This window comes from Amblyraja radiata, chromosome 16 (assembly GCF_010909765.2).
Source record: "Amblyraja radiata isolate CabotCenter1 chromosome 16, sAmbRad1.1.pri, whole genome shotgun sequence".
NCBI lineage: Eukaryota > Metazoa > Chordata > Chondrichthyes > Rajiformes > Rajidae > Amblyraja > Amblyraja radiata.
Genome location: NC_045971.1, coordinates 36,331,225 through 36,349,778, shown reverse-complemented (window position 1 = coordinate 36,349,778; position 18,554 = coordinate 36,331,225). Strand labels below are relative to the sequence as shown.

At 48.2% G+C, this 18,554-nt stretch overlaps 1 long non-coding RNA gene across 1 annotated transcript; it reads left to right on the top strand.

Moving 5' to 3' along the window:
• The first annotated feature begins 573 nt into the window (after positions 1-573).
• On the top strand, positions 574-18,183 carry LOC116982138. The gene is made up of 3 exons (XR_004414363.1): positions 574-585; positions 5,469-5,472; positions 18,136-18,183. It is a non-coding gene; the product is annotated as an uncharacterized LOC116982138 (long non-coding RNA).
• Positions 18,184-18,554: the final 371 nt, after the last annotated feature.

The window sequence follows — 18,554 nt, the reverse complement described above, 5'->3', positions numbered from 1 at the left end:
ATGGGGCATGTTGGTCGGGGTGGGACTAGTGTAGAAGCGGCATGTTGGGCGGGATGGGACTAGTGTAGATGGGGCATGGTGGTCGGGGTGGGACTAGTGTGGATGGGGCATGTTGGTCGGGGTGGGACTAGTGTAGATGGGGCATGTTGGTCGGGGTGGGACTAGTGTAGATGGGGCATGTTGGTCGGGGTGGGACTAGTGTAGATGGGGCATATTGGTCAGGATGGGACTAGTGTATACGGGGCATGTTGGTCGGGGTGGGCAAGTTAGGCCAAAGGAAGGGCCTGTATCCATGCTGTGACTCTATGAACTTCCAGGAGCAACATTCTTCTTTCTCTGGTTCATTCATTGTTAATAAAGAAAGTTGACTTTTCCTGTATAAATCCACAGTAAAGTATAGTCAGAAGTGAGCCCAACTGCTTCAGCCATGATGAAATAACAAATCATCACTATTCACTTCTCAGACGTTAGAATTGGTCAGAACATTCCCTCCACCGTGACCCTTGACACCAATGTCCCTCGGGGTCATGACCTTGCCACCCACAACTTGTGGCCAGGTCTCAGGCCAATGGGATCCAGACGTCCGTCCACTGGTCTGAACACTATTTCAGCCACATGAGCAGCAAAGATGAGATAGACATTGAGAACCTTCTGTCCTGAAGGGCCGAATGGCCTACTCGTGTGCCTATTGACAGGATAACAATCCATCCCTCAACATTAGCAAGACAAAAGAGTTAGCGTTTACAAGAACGATCCCAGCAATGAATGGGTTAACGTACGATGAGCGTTTGTCGGCACTGGGCCTGTACTCGCTGGAATTTAAAAGATTGGGGGGTGGGGGGGGGGGCGTCTCATTGAACAGTGAAAGGCCTCGGATAGAGTTGATGTGGAGAGGATGTTTCCACTAGTGGGAGAGTCTAGGACCAGAGGGCACAGCCTCAGAATTAAAGGACCTTCCTTTAGGAAGGAGATGAGGAGGAATCTCTTTAGCCAGAGGGTGGTGAATCTGGGATTCGTTGCCACAGATGGCGGTGGAGGCCACAAGTCAGTGGATATATTTAAGGCAGAGATAGATAGATTGTTGATTAGTGCGGGTGTCAGTGGACCTGGGCTGTGGATGGGAGCTGTGGTCCTGGACTGTGGATGGGAGCAGTGGTCCTGGGCTGTATATGGGAGCAGTGGTCCTGGGCTGTGGATGGGAGCAGTGAGCCTGGGCTGTGGATGGGAGCAGTGAGCCTGGGCTGTGGATGGGAGCAGTGGTCCTGGGCTGTCGTTGGGAGCAGAGCTCAGCGTAGAGACAGGGAGCCTCCCCTTGTGTCTGATGTGGATCTATATCTCCAGGGCATGAGGTCGGTGAGAACACTATCGCTTTCTCCTGAATTGTGTTTGCTTCTTTGATTAATTCTGCTGACTTTTCCTTTTAATTGTTGGTATTTGAAGTGTCCAGGGTTTTTAATGATTATTTTTTCTGGTGCATCTGGAATTGTGCTGATTCTGTGCTGTATCTCCAAACTAAAAGGATGTTTCCACTAGTAGGAGCGTCTAGGACCAGAGGGCACAGTCTCAGAATAAAAGGATGTATCTTTACTAAAGTGATGATACCCTAACCTTATCACAACTGAAATTGAATCTGGCTGATGTAAATGTAGAAACAAAGACCTGTAGATGCTGGTTTATACCAAAGATAGATACATTGCTGGATTAACTCAGTGGGCCAGGCAGCATCTCTGGAGAAACAAGTGATTTTGGGATGGAATAGAAGGGTTCTTACCAAAAATATCACCCATCCTTTTCCTCCAGAGATGGTGCCTGACCTGCTGACTTTCTCCAGCACTATTATCATGGTCTCCTCTATATCCCGCAGCTCTGCTCTTACTCCCCATCCCCCTACACGTAACAAGGACAGAGTCCACCATGTCCTCGTCTTCCACCTTACCAGCCGTCACATACAACAGATAATCCTCCAACATTTTTGCCACCTCCAACGGGATCCCACCATTGGCCTCAACTTCCCATTCTCCAATTTCAGTGGTTTCACCCTCCTTCCCCTTCCCAGCTCTCCCACAGCCTACTGTCTCTGCCTTTTCCTTCCTTTATCCCCCCCCCCCCCACCCCAACTTCAGTCTGAAGAAGGGTCTCGACCTGAAACGTCACCTATTCCTTCTCTCCATAGATGCTGCCGCACCCGCTGAGTTACTCCAGCATTTTTGTCTACCTTCGATTTTTCCAGCATCTGCAATTATTTCTTAAACCACACGGTGGGAGTGTTGACCAGAAATTGGAACGACCTGTTGTGTGAATTCACAGCACATTGGGAGTGCTGTCTACAAATTAGATGATGTGCTCTTTACTGCAAAATGGTTCTTTATTGCTCTGTGACCCCCTTTCCTTTCCCCATAATGCACCCATTGTCCAGATGCCAAACTTAGTAAAAGCCCTGAAACCAGGGAAGATTTGGGATGAAAATCAAGGAACTGCAGGTGCTGGTTTACAAAACAAGGCACAAAGTGTTGGAGTAACTCAGCGGGTCAGGCAGCATCTGTGGAGAACATGGACAGGTGGGATTTTGGGTTGGGAGCCTTCAGACTGATTTCTGGGTGTGGTTCTGTTTACTTCATGAAGGCAGTAGCAAGAATGAATTTGTCTCCTGGATAGCTGTCCAATTGTGTTTTAATTGGGGCACTTTATGAAGACTGGTTTTCACTTGATGATTAATTGTTATGAATAAGAAGACAGCAAGGAATTTAAAGTGGATCCACATTGTACTTGGTTGAGGAAAGTTAATGAACTGGTTAATGTTAACTACCCTAATCAAAGCTTTATTATGAGTGAAGGACTTTCAGGTGAAAGGAATGTGTGCGATGTGTGGAGTGGTCATTCATTGAGCTTTGGACTGGACAGACTGTTGTAGAGATTTGTAAAGATATTTGCATGCTCTTGCTCAAAAGACAAAATGCTGGAGTAACTCAGCGGGTCAGGCAGCATCTGTGGAGTTCATGGATAGGTGACGTTTCAGAGTGCTGGAGTAACTCAGCGGGTCAGGCAGCATCTGTGGAGAACATGGATAGGTGACGTTTCACATGGTGCTGGAGTAACTCAGCAGGTCAGGCAGGATGCCCATAATAAAAAGTACAGCATTGAGCAGCTCAGTCAGTGAGTTCACTGTTTGTGTACAGGGTTTGATGCCCATAGTAAGAGTTACACCATTGGGCAGTTCACTGTTTGTGTGAAGTGTTGTCTTTGATATAGCTGGCATGTTACTGTGCCAGTTTGATTATGAAAATAGTCAATGTATTCTTCTACCCTGTAGGATTCACTACTGCAGACACATTTGAATTTCACTGTACCTTAATTGGCACATGTGACGATAAACTGACCTTGAAACATAGGGCCTAGAGTTATTTTTCCAGGCCCTGTCCATCCAATGTTTGATATTTTGAGGTGAATGTAGAATCTTCTCGCCTGCTGCTGTTTCTCCCTCTACAGTTAATCTACTTGTTTCTGGTTGATGTGCCAAGGTCTTTGGAGATCTTCTAATGTCCCCAGTTTTCTATGGTTTGTGACAGATGGGCTTTGTCAACTTGCTGTTCCAAGTACTGCTTGTGATAGAGGGTGTGATCAAGGATGTCAGGTGATTTCAATCATTAAAGTGATCTGTTTTTTTATGCTATAACCAAGTCTATCTAATCTAGTCTTTGTGGAGATGGTATGAGGATAAGGCCCTTGTTTAGACCCTCTCGTGGTTTCGATGGGGATAAATCTTTGAGAAAGATTAACAATGTCTTTTCCTAACTGCTTTGTGGTCACGTTCCTTGTATTTCAGGGTGGTGGAATGTTGAGCAGAAGTGCTGGAGGAACTCTGAGGGTCAGGCAGCATCTGTGGGGGAAATAGACAGATGGCATTTTGGGTTGGAAACCTTCAGACTGGAGTAGGGGGGAGAAAGATGGAAAGGGGTGGGACAAAGCCAGGCATGTGGGGGTGGGTGATTGGCAGATGGATGGAATAAGTGACAAAGGCCAGAGGTGAAAGTGATAAAACATGTTGGATAAGAAGGGTAGAGGTGTGGAAGATGAAGCCAGAGGGAGGTTTATGGATGAATGGGACATGGGAGGGGGTAAAATGGAAATGTGGCATGGAGGTGGGAAATCAGCACACTGGCGATGGGAACCCCCTCTTTCCCTGCAACCCCCCTCCCCCCCCACCTGGTGATGGGAACCCCCTCTTTCCCTGCACCCCACCCTGGTGATGGGAACCCCCTTTCCCTGCACCCTCCCCACCCTGGTGATGGGAACCCCCTCTTTCCCTGCACCCCCCACCCTGGTGATGGGAACCTCATCTTTCCTTGCACCCCCCCACCCTGGTGATGGGAACCCCCTCTTTCCCTGCACCCCCACCCCGGTGATGGGAACCCCCTCTTTCCCTGCCCCCCCCCCACCCTGGTGATGGGAACCCCCTCTTTCCCTGCACCCCCCACCTTGGTGATGGGAACCCCCTCTTTCCCTGCACCCCCACCCTGGTGATGGGAACCCCCTCTTTCCCTGCACCCCCCACCCTGGTGTGAACATTTCCCTCAACACCTTGGTCACTCTGCTCCTTCCCTCTCTGAGCTCACCTCCCAAACCAGTCTCATATTTCACTCTATCCCCTTCCACCCGTAACCCTCCCTCCAGCTTTACGTTTCACTCTTCTCATCTGTTGCACCTTTTGTCTCCTTGTCACCTCTGGCCAATGTCACAACCCATCACCCTGTCCCCTGTATCCACTAATCACATAACAGGCTTTGCCCTGCTCCCACCTCTTTCCCACTTTCTCTGTCTGACTCCATCAGTCTGAAAGAGTCCCAATAGGATATAACAGCATCTGTCCATTCCCTTTGTGGTCGGGTAGATGGTGCCTGATCTGCCAAGTACCTCCAGCACTTTGTTTTGGACCAGGTTACATTCCCTGGTTAAAGTAATCCTAGTTGGCTGCTGTTGCAGGGAAAGTAGTTTAATCAGGGCTGCCAACTCTCACGCTTTGAGCGTGAGACTCACGCCCTCAAGCAAACTCTCACGCCCTCACGCTCATCAGAAATCTCTCACGCTCAGTGGTGAGAAATTTTGTGATCAACGAAAATTTCAAAACTCGGATAAACTGCATGTTGGCGGGTGTTGGAGAGCAGGGGCTGCGGGAGGGATGGGAGCAGAACCAGCGGCCGGAACAAATGCGGGGAGCCAGGACGAACGAGTGTTTGTCGGGGCCGGCGTGTCGCTCGCTGCAGCCCTGGCCATGGAGCACTCCGGACAGTGCGAGTGTCCCGGGCGTCGGAAGTGTTGCGCCGCTGCTGCTGCCGCGAGAGTCTCTGCCGAAGGGACGGACTCTCAAAGGGAGGTAGAGAGAGAGAGAGAGGGGAGGGAGACAGTGGGGAGAGAGAGAGGGGAGAAATGGGAGAGACGGGGGGAGTGAATGGGGGGGAGAGGGGGAAGAGTGAGGTGGGAGGGGGGGGGGAAGTGAGAGAGGCGGTGTGAGAGGGAAGAGAGGAGGTGGCAGAGGGAGGAGAGAGTAGGAAAGAATGGGAGAGAAGGGGAAGAGGAGATGGGTGGTAAAAGAGGGGAAGAGGGGTAAAAGAGATAGGGGGCAAAGAAAAAGAGAGACAAAGAGGGGAGAAAGGGGAAGAGTGAGGTAGGAGAAATGGGGAAGAGAGGAGAGAAGGGAGGGGGAAGAGTAAGGTGGGAGGGGGAAGACGGGAGAGAGGGGGTGAGAGGAGAGACAGGGAGAGAGGAGAGAAAGAGGGAGAGAGAGAGAGAGGGGGGGGGGGGGGAGAGAGAGAGAGAGTCTCTGTGTTGAATTTGCCCAGGTGACCGGCATGGATCAGGCTGCGGCTCGGTGCATCCTGGAGGACAACCAGTGGCTGCTGGAAGTAATTACCAAGCACTGGGTAGAAACGGTGGAAGATAGTGGACTTCAAATGAGGATGATTGGAGAAAGCATCCTGCTTGCCTGCTAGATTTTCACTTACTGTAACTGCAGGAAGATTGTTCCCGATGTTGGTGGCGTTCAGAACCATGGGTCACAGTTTAAGAATAAAGGGGGGGGGGGGGGCAGTTAGGACTGAGATGAGGACAAACTTTCTTCACGTAGAGAGTTGTGAATCTGTGGAATTCTCTGCCACAGAAGGCAGTGCAGGCCAATTCATTGGATGGTTTCAAGAGAGAGTTACATTTAGTTCTTGGGGCTAACAACATCAAGGGATATGGGGGGCAAAACAGGAAAGAGGTACTGATTTTAGATGAATAGCCATGATCATATTGAATGGCAGTGCTGGCTCGAAGGGCCGAATTGCCTATTCCTGCACCTATTTTCTATGTTTCTATGCTTGAGTATATGGCAATAAAACTCGATCACTTGATTTTGAAGCATTCATGCATGGTGGAGGTACAATGTAATCATAGAGTGATACAGTGTGAAAACAGGCCCTTCGGCGCAACTTGCCCACACCCGCCAACATGTCCCAGCTACGCTACCTGCTTTTGGTCCATACCTCCAAACCTGTCCTATCCATGTATCAGTCTAACTTTTTCTTAAATGTTGGGATGGTCCCTGCCTCAACTACCTCCTCTGGCAGCTTGTTCCATACACCCATCACCCTTTGTGTGGATAAAGTTACCCCTTAAAAAGTTACCTCTTAAAAATATTTAATACAAAAAACATTGAAATCATACTTCTACAGGGCACTAAACATGATTTTTATACATCAAATTTCAAAAAGTTCCTACCCTTCTTCCACACCCTCTCCCCACTCGGTTTGCTCCACTCCCTCACCGGGTAGCCCCAGGCCAGTGATCGCACAGCCTCGCCCAATTCAAAAACGCTCCAATCCAATTTAAAGCATATATGTTGCATTCAAGTGTAAGTTATAAGACTCGCTACAGTATGCACCATATTGCACAATTTCAAGCTGAAAAATGCAAATGTTCCGTACCATTGGGAGGGGGCACGGTATCTGGGACAGTGTCGGGGAGAACACTTCATGTTACATGATAAGTTTCACATTTAGGGACACAGGTCCTTTGGCCCACCGAGTCCGCACCGACCAGCGATCCCCGCACATTAACACTATCCTACACACACTAGGTACAATGTTACATTATACCAAGTCAATTAACCAACAAACCTGCACGTCTTTGAATAGTAGGAGGGAAGTGAAGATCTGTGAGAAAACCCACTTGGTCACTGGGAGAACGTGCAAACTCTGTACAGAACCCGTGTCTCTGGCACTGTAAGGCAACAACTCTATCGCTGTGCACTGTGCTGCCCTTCAACAAAGCTGGCATGTTGCTGTGCCAGTGAATTACAGTAGTCTGTGTATTCTGCTACCCTGTAGGGTTCACTACAATCCTTTCAATGGCTGATCCTGTTTCTCATGACTTTTAATTTCAATTGGAATCTCTTCCTCTCTGGGTGTATGAAGGAGGATGTCGGCAGGCTTCAAATCCCTAATGTGACATTGGTTTGTTTTGTATATAACTTGGTCTATGTGAATATGGTTATGGAGTTGGTACAAAGGTAAGGCCCCTGTTTAGAACCTTCTCTTGTGCTTCAGTGTGGATGAATGTTTGGGAAAGATTAACGATTGTTTTCTCTAATTGGGCTCAGTCTGTCTCAGCTTGGGGCCACTTAGTGAAAGACTACATTGCCCCTTCCCTCGTTAAGGTTTATTCACTAAAGTTGTGGTCTGGGCCTACTTGAAGGAGTTTAACAGGGACCACTGGTATGTAGTTGTGTCTCTATTCAGTAGTGAATTTCTGCCTGTACCTGGGGCTGTTGGTCAGGTGGGGACAGTGAGGGGGATAGATGTTGGGTGGGGGGGGAATGGCAGCTGGCGACCACATCAGTCGGCAGATGTTTCAAACCTTCCACTTCACACCATCTGGAAGAGAACCGGGGCCAGAAGAAATCCCATCATTGTTCCTAAACAGCTTCTCCAGCGCCAGGTGTGGAAGGTCACAGAGAACTTGGAGCAAGATTGGGCTTAGAGATCTTCAATGATTCCCACAAAATCCCCATCGTGACCTCGAGTATCTCTCATTTCATGCAAATAGGCTGTGATCTGAGGTGCTTTCTCTTTTAAGGTCCGTGAACCAAATCATTGAACCTGAATGTGTAACATTGGAGTAAAAAAATCATATGAATCTTACCTGAACTCGTCAACAACAAAAACTTGACATTTTTTGAAACTGTGAGGGACACCCTCCGATTTTCTGAGCAGTCATTGTTCAATCAAGTCGTTTGACATTGGTCAACTGGCGTACAGCAACAAAAAGAGAGCAAGAACGCAACGAACAGCAAAAAGAAGAAGAAGGAACAAGAGAAAAGAAGAACAAGAAGGAAGAAGAAGAAAGAGAAGAAGAAGAAGAAGGAGAGAGAAGAAGCAGAAGAAGAAGGAAGATCTCTACAGCCTCCTCCTCATCCTCCGAAGCCGTCGCTAGCGCGAAGACTCGGGATCAGGCGCATCTCATTACATCAAGACAATAGCAAGGTTCGCAAAGAATAAAGGTAATGCTAACCTACTGATAACTTGTTTGACAATGATTTATCATATAAAGTATGATGAAGAATGTTCAAAAAAATGATAAATAAACAAAAAGTACAGCTAGGGTAGGAGTGAGGGTTTCCCCCCCGTTTTTGACATAGAAACATAGAAATAGGGCAGGAGTAGGCCATTCGGCATGAGCCGGCACAGCCATTCAATATGATCATGGCTGATCATCAAACTAAGATCCGTGTGCCTCTTCTCTCCATACCCCTGATCCTAGCCACAAGGGCCACATCTAACTCCTCTAAATATAGCCTAATCTCCTGAAATGGCCCTAAACTACATTCTGTGGCAGAAAATTCCTGAGATTCACCACTTTCTGTGTAAAAAATGATTTTCTCATCTCGGTCCTAAAAGATTTCCCCTTTATCCTTAAACTGTGATCCCTTGTTCTGGACTTCCCCAACATCGGGAACAATCTTCCTGCATCTAGCCTGTCCAAACCCTTAAGAATTTTGTAAGTTTCTATAAGATCTCCCCTCAATCTTCTAAATTCCAGCAAGTACAAGCTGAGTCTATCCAGTCTTTCTTCATATGAAAGTTCTGACATCCCAGGAATCAGTCTGATGAACCTACTCTGTACTCCCTCTATGGCAAGAATGTCCTTTCTCAGATTAGGAGACCAAAACTGTATGCAATACTCCAGGTGTGGTCTCACCAAGACCCTGTACAACTGCAGTAGAACCTCCCTGCTTCTACAAATCAGGTTAGCCCGACCACACACCCGCCAGTTAAAATTCCCCGCTTTATTATGGATCACAATTTCTATGAATTACGATCTATAAAACTATGTCGGCTCACACAATATGTGAATGCTAGTCTTCACAAAATATATGCAAACATTTTCTGAGATTTCAGGAAATTCCCAGCCCCCCATTTGGACTCCGGCCCCGGGTACGATGTCCCCCCCTGCACCACTCTCTCATAGGCCCTGTGAATATGTACGTGCATACGTGAACAAAATACTGTGTGGGGTGTGTACCTTTGTTAGGTTCCTAAAAATGGGCTCAACAAATTGGTCCCAGCAGCCCCACATTTGGTGCCCATTGTTGACAGTTTAACAAAGATCATCCTCTGGAATGTTAAAACAACCTCTGAAAGCTGCCTGCATGTCTTCCAAGACAATGGATTAATGGCTGCAGAAAGTAAACAAACATGCACTTAATAACCATTGAGGACTGTGTTAATTGTCGGCCTGCGAGGATGAGAATGGAAGAAGCACAGAAGATAAACAAAGTAGGAACTTTAAAACCAATACAACATGTGCTAATTGCCTGCCTTCCCGCATATTTAATGTAGCAGCTTTTAGAGACAAGATTCGAACTTCAAACACATAACCTGTGAAAGGTGTCTGCAAGAGAATGGAAGAGGGGCTGCAGAATATCATTAACAACTTGTTCAAGAAGGAACTGCAGATGCTGGAAGATCGAAGGTACACAAAATGCTGGAGAAAACTCAGCGGGTGCAGCAGCATCTATGGAGCGAAGGAGATAGGCAACGTTTCGGGCCGAAACCCTTCTTCAGACCAACTTGATTGCCTGCAACCCTGCAATAAATTACATAGATCTAAAGGGTTATTGCAGGAAAAAATATGAACATTTACATGTAAATGAACCTGTCCAAATTGCAATCATGGCTAAAAGAAAATTGTTGAGCTACTGAAGTACAAAAATAAGCAGGTACAGGTGCACAACCTTTTATCCGAAGATCCAAATAACGAAAACCGGCCATTAATAATAGCGGCCATTTTTTCGGTCCTTGAAAACGTTCACCGAGGGCGGCCCGCAGAGGTGACAGCGGAACCTCCGGTCGGTCCTCGAAGAAAGGGGAACTAAATCCCCATTCATAAAAGAGAAGGTGAGGGTATATTGCGCGGTAGGGTTAATAATTGACAATATGCTGATGCCTGCCCGCTGAGTTAAAAAGTTCCCACGGTAGACTCACGATACACAGTGCAGATTGTCGCTCCCTTCAGTTTCACCCCACCTACGCCCCTCTGCTTCCCGGCCATGTATGTGACCCCTTCCCTCCCCTCCAGCTCCCCGCCCATTGCACCGGCGCGGGGGCTTTGCACTGTCTTCACGTCGGCGATTGCAGCAGGACCGTGCCAGTCACCGGAGACGTCAGGACCAATTGGACACCGACCACCAGGCCCACCGCAAGCACGGAGAACCCAGAGACCCACAGCCAACAGCAGCCCAGCCCAGCCCCACTCCAACTACAGAGGAACCTGGGTTGCGGATGACGGGGCGCAGCTCGGGGCGTCGTAGGGGCCCATCGGGGAGCGGGTTCCTGTTGGTCCTGACGTCTCCGGCCACCTGCCATCCTCCGGGAACTGTACCGCCCTTGCAGGAGAGTGGGATTGTTTGCAGTTGCAGAGGGAGGGGGCAAGGGCGGTACAGTTCCCGGTCTCAGCTCCAGTCCAGGGGGGTGGCCGGAGACGTCAGGACCAACGGGACACCAATACAATACAATAATAACAATACCTTTTATTTGTCATTTGAACCTCACATGAGGTTCAAACGAAATTTGGTTTCTGCAGCCATACAAAAAAAGAACCAAGACACACACCAACACAATTCAATTCACATAAACATCCATCACAGTGAGTCTCCTCCTCACTGTGATGGAAGGCAAAGACTTGTCTCTCCCCTGCTCTCAATTCCTCTCCCGAAGTCGAGGTCAAAGCCCCCGGCGGGCGCTAGCAAGTCCGCGGCCACTCAAAGCCACGCCGGGCGATGCAGGGCCCTGCCCCGGGTCTTGATGTTGGAGCCCCCGGCGGGCGCTAGCAAGTCCGCGGCAATTTACAGCCGCGCCGGGCGTTGTAAGGCCCCCCTCCAGGTCACTCTCAACCCCGTAATTCGGGCGGGAGAAGTCGCCGCTGCCGGTGCCCCGCAAAGCAGTCTCCCACCGGGGACCCGCGAGCTCCCGGTGTCACCATCCACCTGAGTCGGGTCGCAGCAGCTCGCCCCCGCAGCTCTCCACGCTCCGAAGCTGGCTAGCTCCACGGAGGTAGGTCCGTAGGTCCACAGGCTCCACAGCTCCCACCGCCGCCCACCGACCCCCAGGCCCACTGCAAGCACGGAGATCCCAGAGACCCACAGCCAGCAGCAACTCCAGCCCAGCCCCGCTCCAACTCCAGAGGAACACGTAGGGGCAGAAGCTGATGGTGTGCAAGGTACGTCTTGTTCTTGGGGTGGCGGATGAGGGGGCGCAGCTCGGGCTGTGGGCAAACTGCCACTTGTCGCCGTAGCGGCCCATCGGGGAGCGGATTCCTCTGGAGTTGGAGGGGGAGGGGGGTATTGTGCTGTTTGATCGCCCCCTGCTATCCCAGGGACAGGGAGACACATCGGCTTTTTAGACTGGTGGGCAATCACTTCCAAAGTTCTGCCCACACAGTCAGTACACCTCTCCTACACTGCATTTCATACAAACATTTATTCTGCAAGAAAAAACGACATTGAAGACTCAAACTCGCGATCGAGTAACTGCCAGGATCAAGGCGCAAACTCGCGACCTTGCGGATATGAGCCGAGCACTCTACCACTGAGCCAGCCATTAAAATCTACGCTAAAAAATTTCCATTCCGAAGACCAACAAATTCTGAATTACGAAAAGTGTCTGGTCCCAAGGCTTTCGGATAAAAGGTTGTGCACCTGTACTCACAAGTGCAGTCAGGATACCCTCTATCACAAGCAGTACTTGGAACAGCAAGTACTTGGAACAGCAAGTCTGAAGAAGGGTTTCGGCCCGAAACGTTGCCTATTTCCTTCGCTCCATAGATGCTGCTGCACCCGCTGAGTTTCTCCAGCATTTTGTGTACCTTCGATCTTCCAGCATCTGCAGTTCCTTCTTGAACACTTGGAACAGCAAGTTGACAAAGCCCATCTATCACAAACCATAGAAAACTGAGGACATTAGAAGATCTCCAAAGACCTTGGCACATCAACCAGAAACAAGTAGAGTAACTGTAGAGGGAGAAACAGCAGCAGGCGAGAAGATTCTACATTCACCTCAAAATATCAAACACTGGATGGACAGGGCCTGGAAAAATAACTCTAGGCCCAATGTTTCAAGGTCAGTTTATCGTCACATGTACCAATTAAGGTAGTGAAATTCAAATGTGTCTGCAGTAGTGAATCCTATAGGGTAGAAGAATACATTGACTATTTTCATAATCAAACTGGCACAGTAACATGCCAGCTATATCAAAGACAACACTTCACACAAACAGTGAACTCACTGACTGAGTTGCCCAATGCTGTAACTATTACGATCGGCATCAAACCCTGTACGCAAACAGTGCTTTGAGAGGCTGGTCAAGAAACACATCTGCACCTTCCTCCCTCGCAACATGGACCCGCTACAATTCACATACCGTCCAAACAGATCCACGGACAATGTGGTCTCCCAGGTTCTGCACACCTCTCTCATCTTGACAGCCAGAAGGGGGGGCTATGTGAGGATGCTGTTCATAGACTTCAGTTCAGCCTTCAACACGATAGTCCCCACCAGACTTGCCTTCCCAGGTAGTCACGATGGGAGGAAATACATCAAAGTCCCTCACCCTGAGCACAGGATCCCCCCAGGGTTGCGTCCTCAGCCCCCTACTGTACTCGCTGTACACACATGACTGTGTGGCTAGGTTCAGCTCCAACTCTATAATCAAGTTTGCTGATGACACTGGTGGTGGGCCTGATCTCAGACAACGATGAGAAGGCCTACCAGGAGGAGGTGGCTGATCTGGCACTCTGGTGTTAGGACAACAGCCTCCTCGTGAACATCAAAAAAACTAAGGAGCTGATCATGGACTTTTGAGGGCACATCATCCGAGGACGTGAACACCATTGAGGATAAATGGGGATACTGTGGATAGGGTGAGCTGCTTTAAATACCTGGGAGTCCACATCTCTGAGGATATGACATGGACATCACATGCCGCAGCACTGGTGAGTAAGGCAAGGCAGCGCCTTTACCACCTCAGGCAATTGAGGAAATTCAGAGTGTCTCTGAGGATCCTCCAGTGCTTCTACTCAGCGGCTGTGGAAAGCATCTTGTCCGGAAACATCACGATTTGGTTGGGGAATTGCTCTGCCCAGGACAAGAAGGCTCTGCAGAGAGTAATGCGTTTGGCCGGACGTACTGTGGACCCCACTTGCCCCCCTGCAGGAACTATACATCAGAAGGTGGAACTCCAGAGTCAACCAGATCATGGGAGACCCCTTCCACCCCTGCAATGGACTGTTCCAGCTGCTACGGTCAGGCAAACGCCTCCATTGCCATGCTGTGAGAACGGAGAGGATGAGAAGGAGTTTCTTCCCAGAGGCCATTAGGACTGTAAACTCCTATCTCACCAGGGACTAACTTTACTGAACCAATTTACTGTTGTGTGGTGTCTTTTTAAAACAGCTGTTTTTTTATTTTATCCTCCCACAAATATGTAATATGTGAATCTGTTCCATTCTGTTTTGTAGTTTGTTTGTTTTTTTGTACAAAGTCCACGAGCATTGCCACTTTTCATTTCACTTCACATCTCGAATGCGTATGTGACGAATAAACTTGACATGAACTCCCTCACAGAGTTGCCCACCTATACTCTTTACTATGGGCATCCTGCCTGACCCGCTGAGTTACTCCAGCACTCTGTGAAACGTCACCTATCCATGTTCTTCACAGATGCTGCCTGATCCGCCTAGTTACTCCAGCACTCTGAAACGTCACCTATCCATGTTCTCCACAGATGCTGCCTGACCCGCTGAGTTACTCCAGTACTCTGTGAAACGTCACCTATCCATGTTCTCCACAGATGCTGCCTGACCCGCTGAGTTACTCCAGCACTTTATGACTTTTTTGTAAACCTGCATCTGCAGTTCCTTGATTTTCATCCCAAATCTTCACTGGTTTCAGGGCTTTTACCAACATTGGCATCTGGGCAATGGGTACATTACTGGGAAAGGAAACATGTCACAGACCAATAAAGAACCATTTTGCAGTAAAGGGAACAATGATATCTAATTTGTAGACAGCATTCCCAATGTGCAGTGAATTCATAATAACAGGTCGCTCCAATTTGTGGTCAACACTCCCACCGTTTGGTGATTTTCTGCACTGCAGGCCCATCTGATAGGTGGACAAAGTACTGGTTTGACTTGGCAGCAACAACAATTCTTGGCTATATCCTCAGAACTCTCGTCTTCACACTTTCAAAGAGTCTCCAAACATTGGAGACAGATTGGATCAGATCTTTGGGGAATTTAACACATCCTTACTCCAATCCACAGCAGACTTATTTTTCCAAGTCACTGGGTTCACAGTAAGAATGCTCCTCGGGTCCCTTCAACCCAATATTCTACATTATCCCTGCATCTGTTCCAGCTCCTTGTTCCACATTGTGCTTCAATCATTAACAATTATCACTGATCAACATTTTATTGCAGATAGACAAAGTACTTGAGTAACTCAGCGGGTCAGGCAACATTGCTGGAGGAAAAGGATGTGATATTTTGGGTAAGAACCCTTCTGTTCCATCCCAAATTCTCTTGTTTCTCCAGAGATGCTGCCTGGCCCACTGAGTTACTCCAGCAATGTGTCTATGTTTAGTATGTACCAGCATCTGTAGTTCCTCGTTTCAACATCACCCAGATTTAATTTCAGTTGTGATAAAGTTAGGGCATCATCACTTTAGTAAAGATACATCCTTTTATTCTGATACTGTGCCCTCTGGTCCGAGACTCTCCCACTAGTGGAAACATCCGTTTAGTTCTGAGATACAGCACAATTCCAATTACAGAGAAAAAAATAATAATTAAAAACCCCAGACACAAAGACAGACTCCCTGTCTCTACACTGAGCACTGCTCCCAGCCACAGCCCAGGACCACTGCTCCCAGCCACAGCCCAGGACCACTGCTCCCAGCCACAGCCCAGGAACACTGCTCCCAGCCACAGCCCAGGACCACTGCTCCCAGCCACAGCCCAGGACCACTGCTCCCAGCCACAGCCCAGGACCACTGCTCCCAGCCACAGCCCAGGACCACTGCTCCCAGCCACAGCCCAGGACCACTGCTCCCAGCCACAGCCCAGGACCACTGCTCCCAGCCACAGCCCAGGACCACTGCTCCCAGCCACAGCCCAGGACCACTGCTCCCAGCCACAGCCCAGGACCACTGCTCCCAGCCACAGCCCAGGACCACTGCTCCCAGCCACAGCCCAGGACCACTGCCCCTTTAATACACAGCAGCTGACAATTTTCTAATCAGCTCCAATCAAACCAATGACCACATTAACCCTTCGCCCACCAGTGGCAGATCAATGTTTGTTGCACACATCATGATATCCACCTGGAGCAGTAGTTGTCTGCGGGACAATAATTGCCCTCAGTTGATTAACTGCTCTTTGCACAATGTGGCTGCTTGCATTTCCTTAAGTCAGAGACGACACACAGAATCAGAATTAGGCCATTCGGCCCATCGAGTCTACCCCACCATTCAATCATGGCTGATCTATCTCTCCCTCCTAACCCCATTCTCCTGCCTTCTCCCCATAACCCCTGACAGCCGCACTAATCAACAATCTATCTATCTCTGCCTCAAATATATCCACTGACTTGTGGCCTCCACCGCCGTCTGTGGCAACGAATCCCACAGATTCACCACCCTCTGGCTAAAGAGATTCCTCCTCATCTCCTTCCTAAAGGAAGGTCCTTTGATTCTGAGGCTGTGCCCTCTGGTCCCAGACTCCCCCACAAGTGGAAACATCCTCTCCACATCCACTCTATCCGGGCCTTTCACTGTTCGGTGAAGTTTCAATGTCTCCCCCCCACCTTGTAAACTCCAGCGAGTACAGGCCCAGTGCCGACAAACGCTCATCGTACGTTAACCCACTCATTCCTGGGATCGTTCTTGTAAACGCTAACTCTTTTGTCTTAATGATGTTGAGGGATGGATTGTTATCCTGACAATAGGTGCAGGAGTAGGCCATTCGGCCCTTCATGACAGAAGGTTCTCAATGTCTTTCCCATATTCTATCTCATCTTTGCTGCTCAAGTGGCTGAAATAGTGTTCTGACCAGTGGACGGACGTCTGGATCCCATTGGCCTGAGACCTGGCCACAAGTTGTGGGTGGCAAGGTCATGACCCCGAGGGACATTGGTGTCAAGGGTCACGGTGGAGGGAATGTTCTGACCAATGCTAACATCTGAGAAGTGAATAGTGATGATTTGTTAATTCATCGTGGGTGAAGCAGGTGGGCTCACTTCTGACTATACTTTACTGTGGATTTAAACAGGAAAAGTCAACTTTCTTTATTAACAATGAATGAACCAGAGAAAGGAGAATGTTGCTCCTGGAAGTTCATAGTCACAGCATGGAAACAGGTCCTTCCTTCGACCAAACATGCCCCATCTACACTAGTCACACCCCGGCCAACATGCCCCATCTACACTAATCCCACACCAACCACATGCCCCATCTACTTTAGTCCCACCCCAACCAAAATGCCCCATCTACACTTGTCCCACCCTAACCAACAAGCTCATCAACGCCACTACTTCCTGAGAGTCGGTTTGTCAAGGAAGACTCTCTCTAACTTCTACAGGTGCACAGTAGAGAGCATGCTGACCGGTTACATCGTGGCTTGGTTCGGCAACCTGAGCGCCCTGAAGAGGAAAAGACTACAAAAAGTAGTAAACAAGCCCAGTCCATCATCGGCTCTGACCTTCCTTCCATCGAGGGGATTTATCGCAGTCGCTGCCTCAAAAAGGCTGTGGCAGTATCATCAAAGACCCACAACATCCTGGCCACACACTCATCTCCCTGCTACCTTCAGGTAGAAGGTACAGGAGCCTGAAGACTGCAACAACCAGGTCCAGGAATAGCCACTTACCCATAGCCATCAGGCGATTAAACCTGGCTCGGACAAAACTTTGATTATTAATAACCTATTATCTGTTATTTGCCCTTTATCATTTTATTTATTCATGTGTGTATATATTTATATTACGGTATATGGACACATTGATCTGTTTTGTAGTAAATGCCTACTATGTTCTGTGTGCTGAAGCAAAGCAAGAATGTCATTGTCCTATCAGGGACACATGACAATAAACTCACTTGAACTTGGCCTTCTGCAGAGTCCCTGCTTTCTTTACCTGCCCCTCCACCTATTTTCGTACCACCCGCATACTTGGCCTCAAAGCCTTCAATCCCCTCATCCAAATCATTATGAAGTTTTAAGTGGCAGGAGCAGAATTAGGCCATTCAGCCCATCATCTACTCAATTATGCCATTCAATTATGGTTGATCTCTCTCCTTCTCAATCCCATCCTCCAGCCTTCTCTCCAGAACCCCTGACTAATCAAGAATCCATCTATCTCCGTCTTAAAAATATCTATTGATGGCCTCCACAGCCATCTGTGGCAATGAATTCAAGGGGCAATTTATAGATGAGAACTAGGTAAAATTCCAGAATGGGGAAAATAAGAAGCCATTGAATATATTTACCTCTAGTAATTGTGTTAACACACTCAATACACCTGTACTTTTTTCCAACTTTTCTTTCAGTTCACTCAACTCAGTAGCAGCACCACAGAGGTCTCTCTGCACCTGTTTAAAAAAAACCATGCAAGATAATCACTGAAAACTGCACCTTAAATCTAAAGTACATACTTCATGCCTCGATTTATAGCTAAAAAAAAAACATGATTTAGTAGGAAGCAAGCTATGTCAACAAGAGACAAAATGATGTTTTTTTCTAAATATTTTGGTCAAGGAGCCTAGATAGAACCCGTCATAATCAGTAAATGTAAAATCATTCAGAGAGAGTTTTAACATCACGTTTCCAATGCTTTTACATTTATTTATAAGGTAACTACATCATGAAAATTGTATGTAAAACTTTGTGAAAAAATAAATAGTAACAAAATGGTAGCAGCTGTTTAGCAGACTTGGTTTCTTTACGTATATTATGTTGACAACAATGT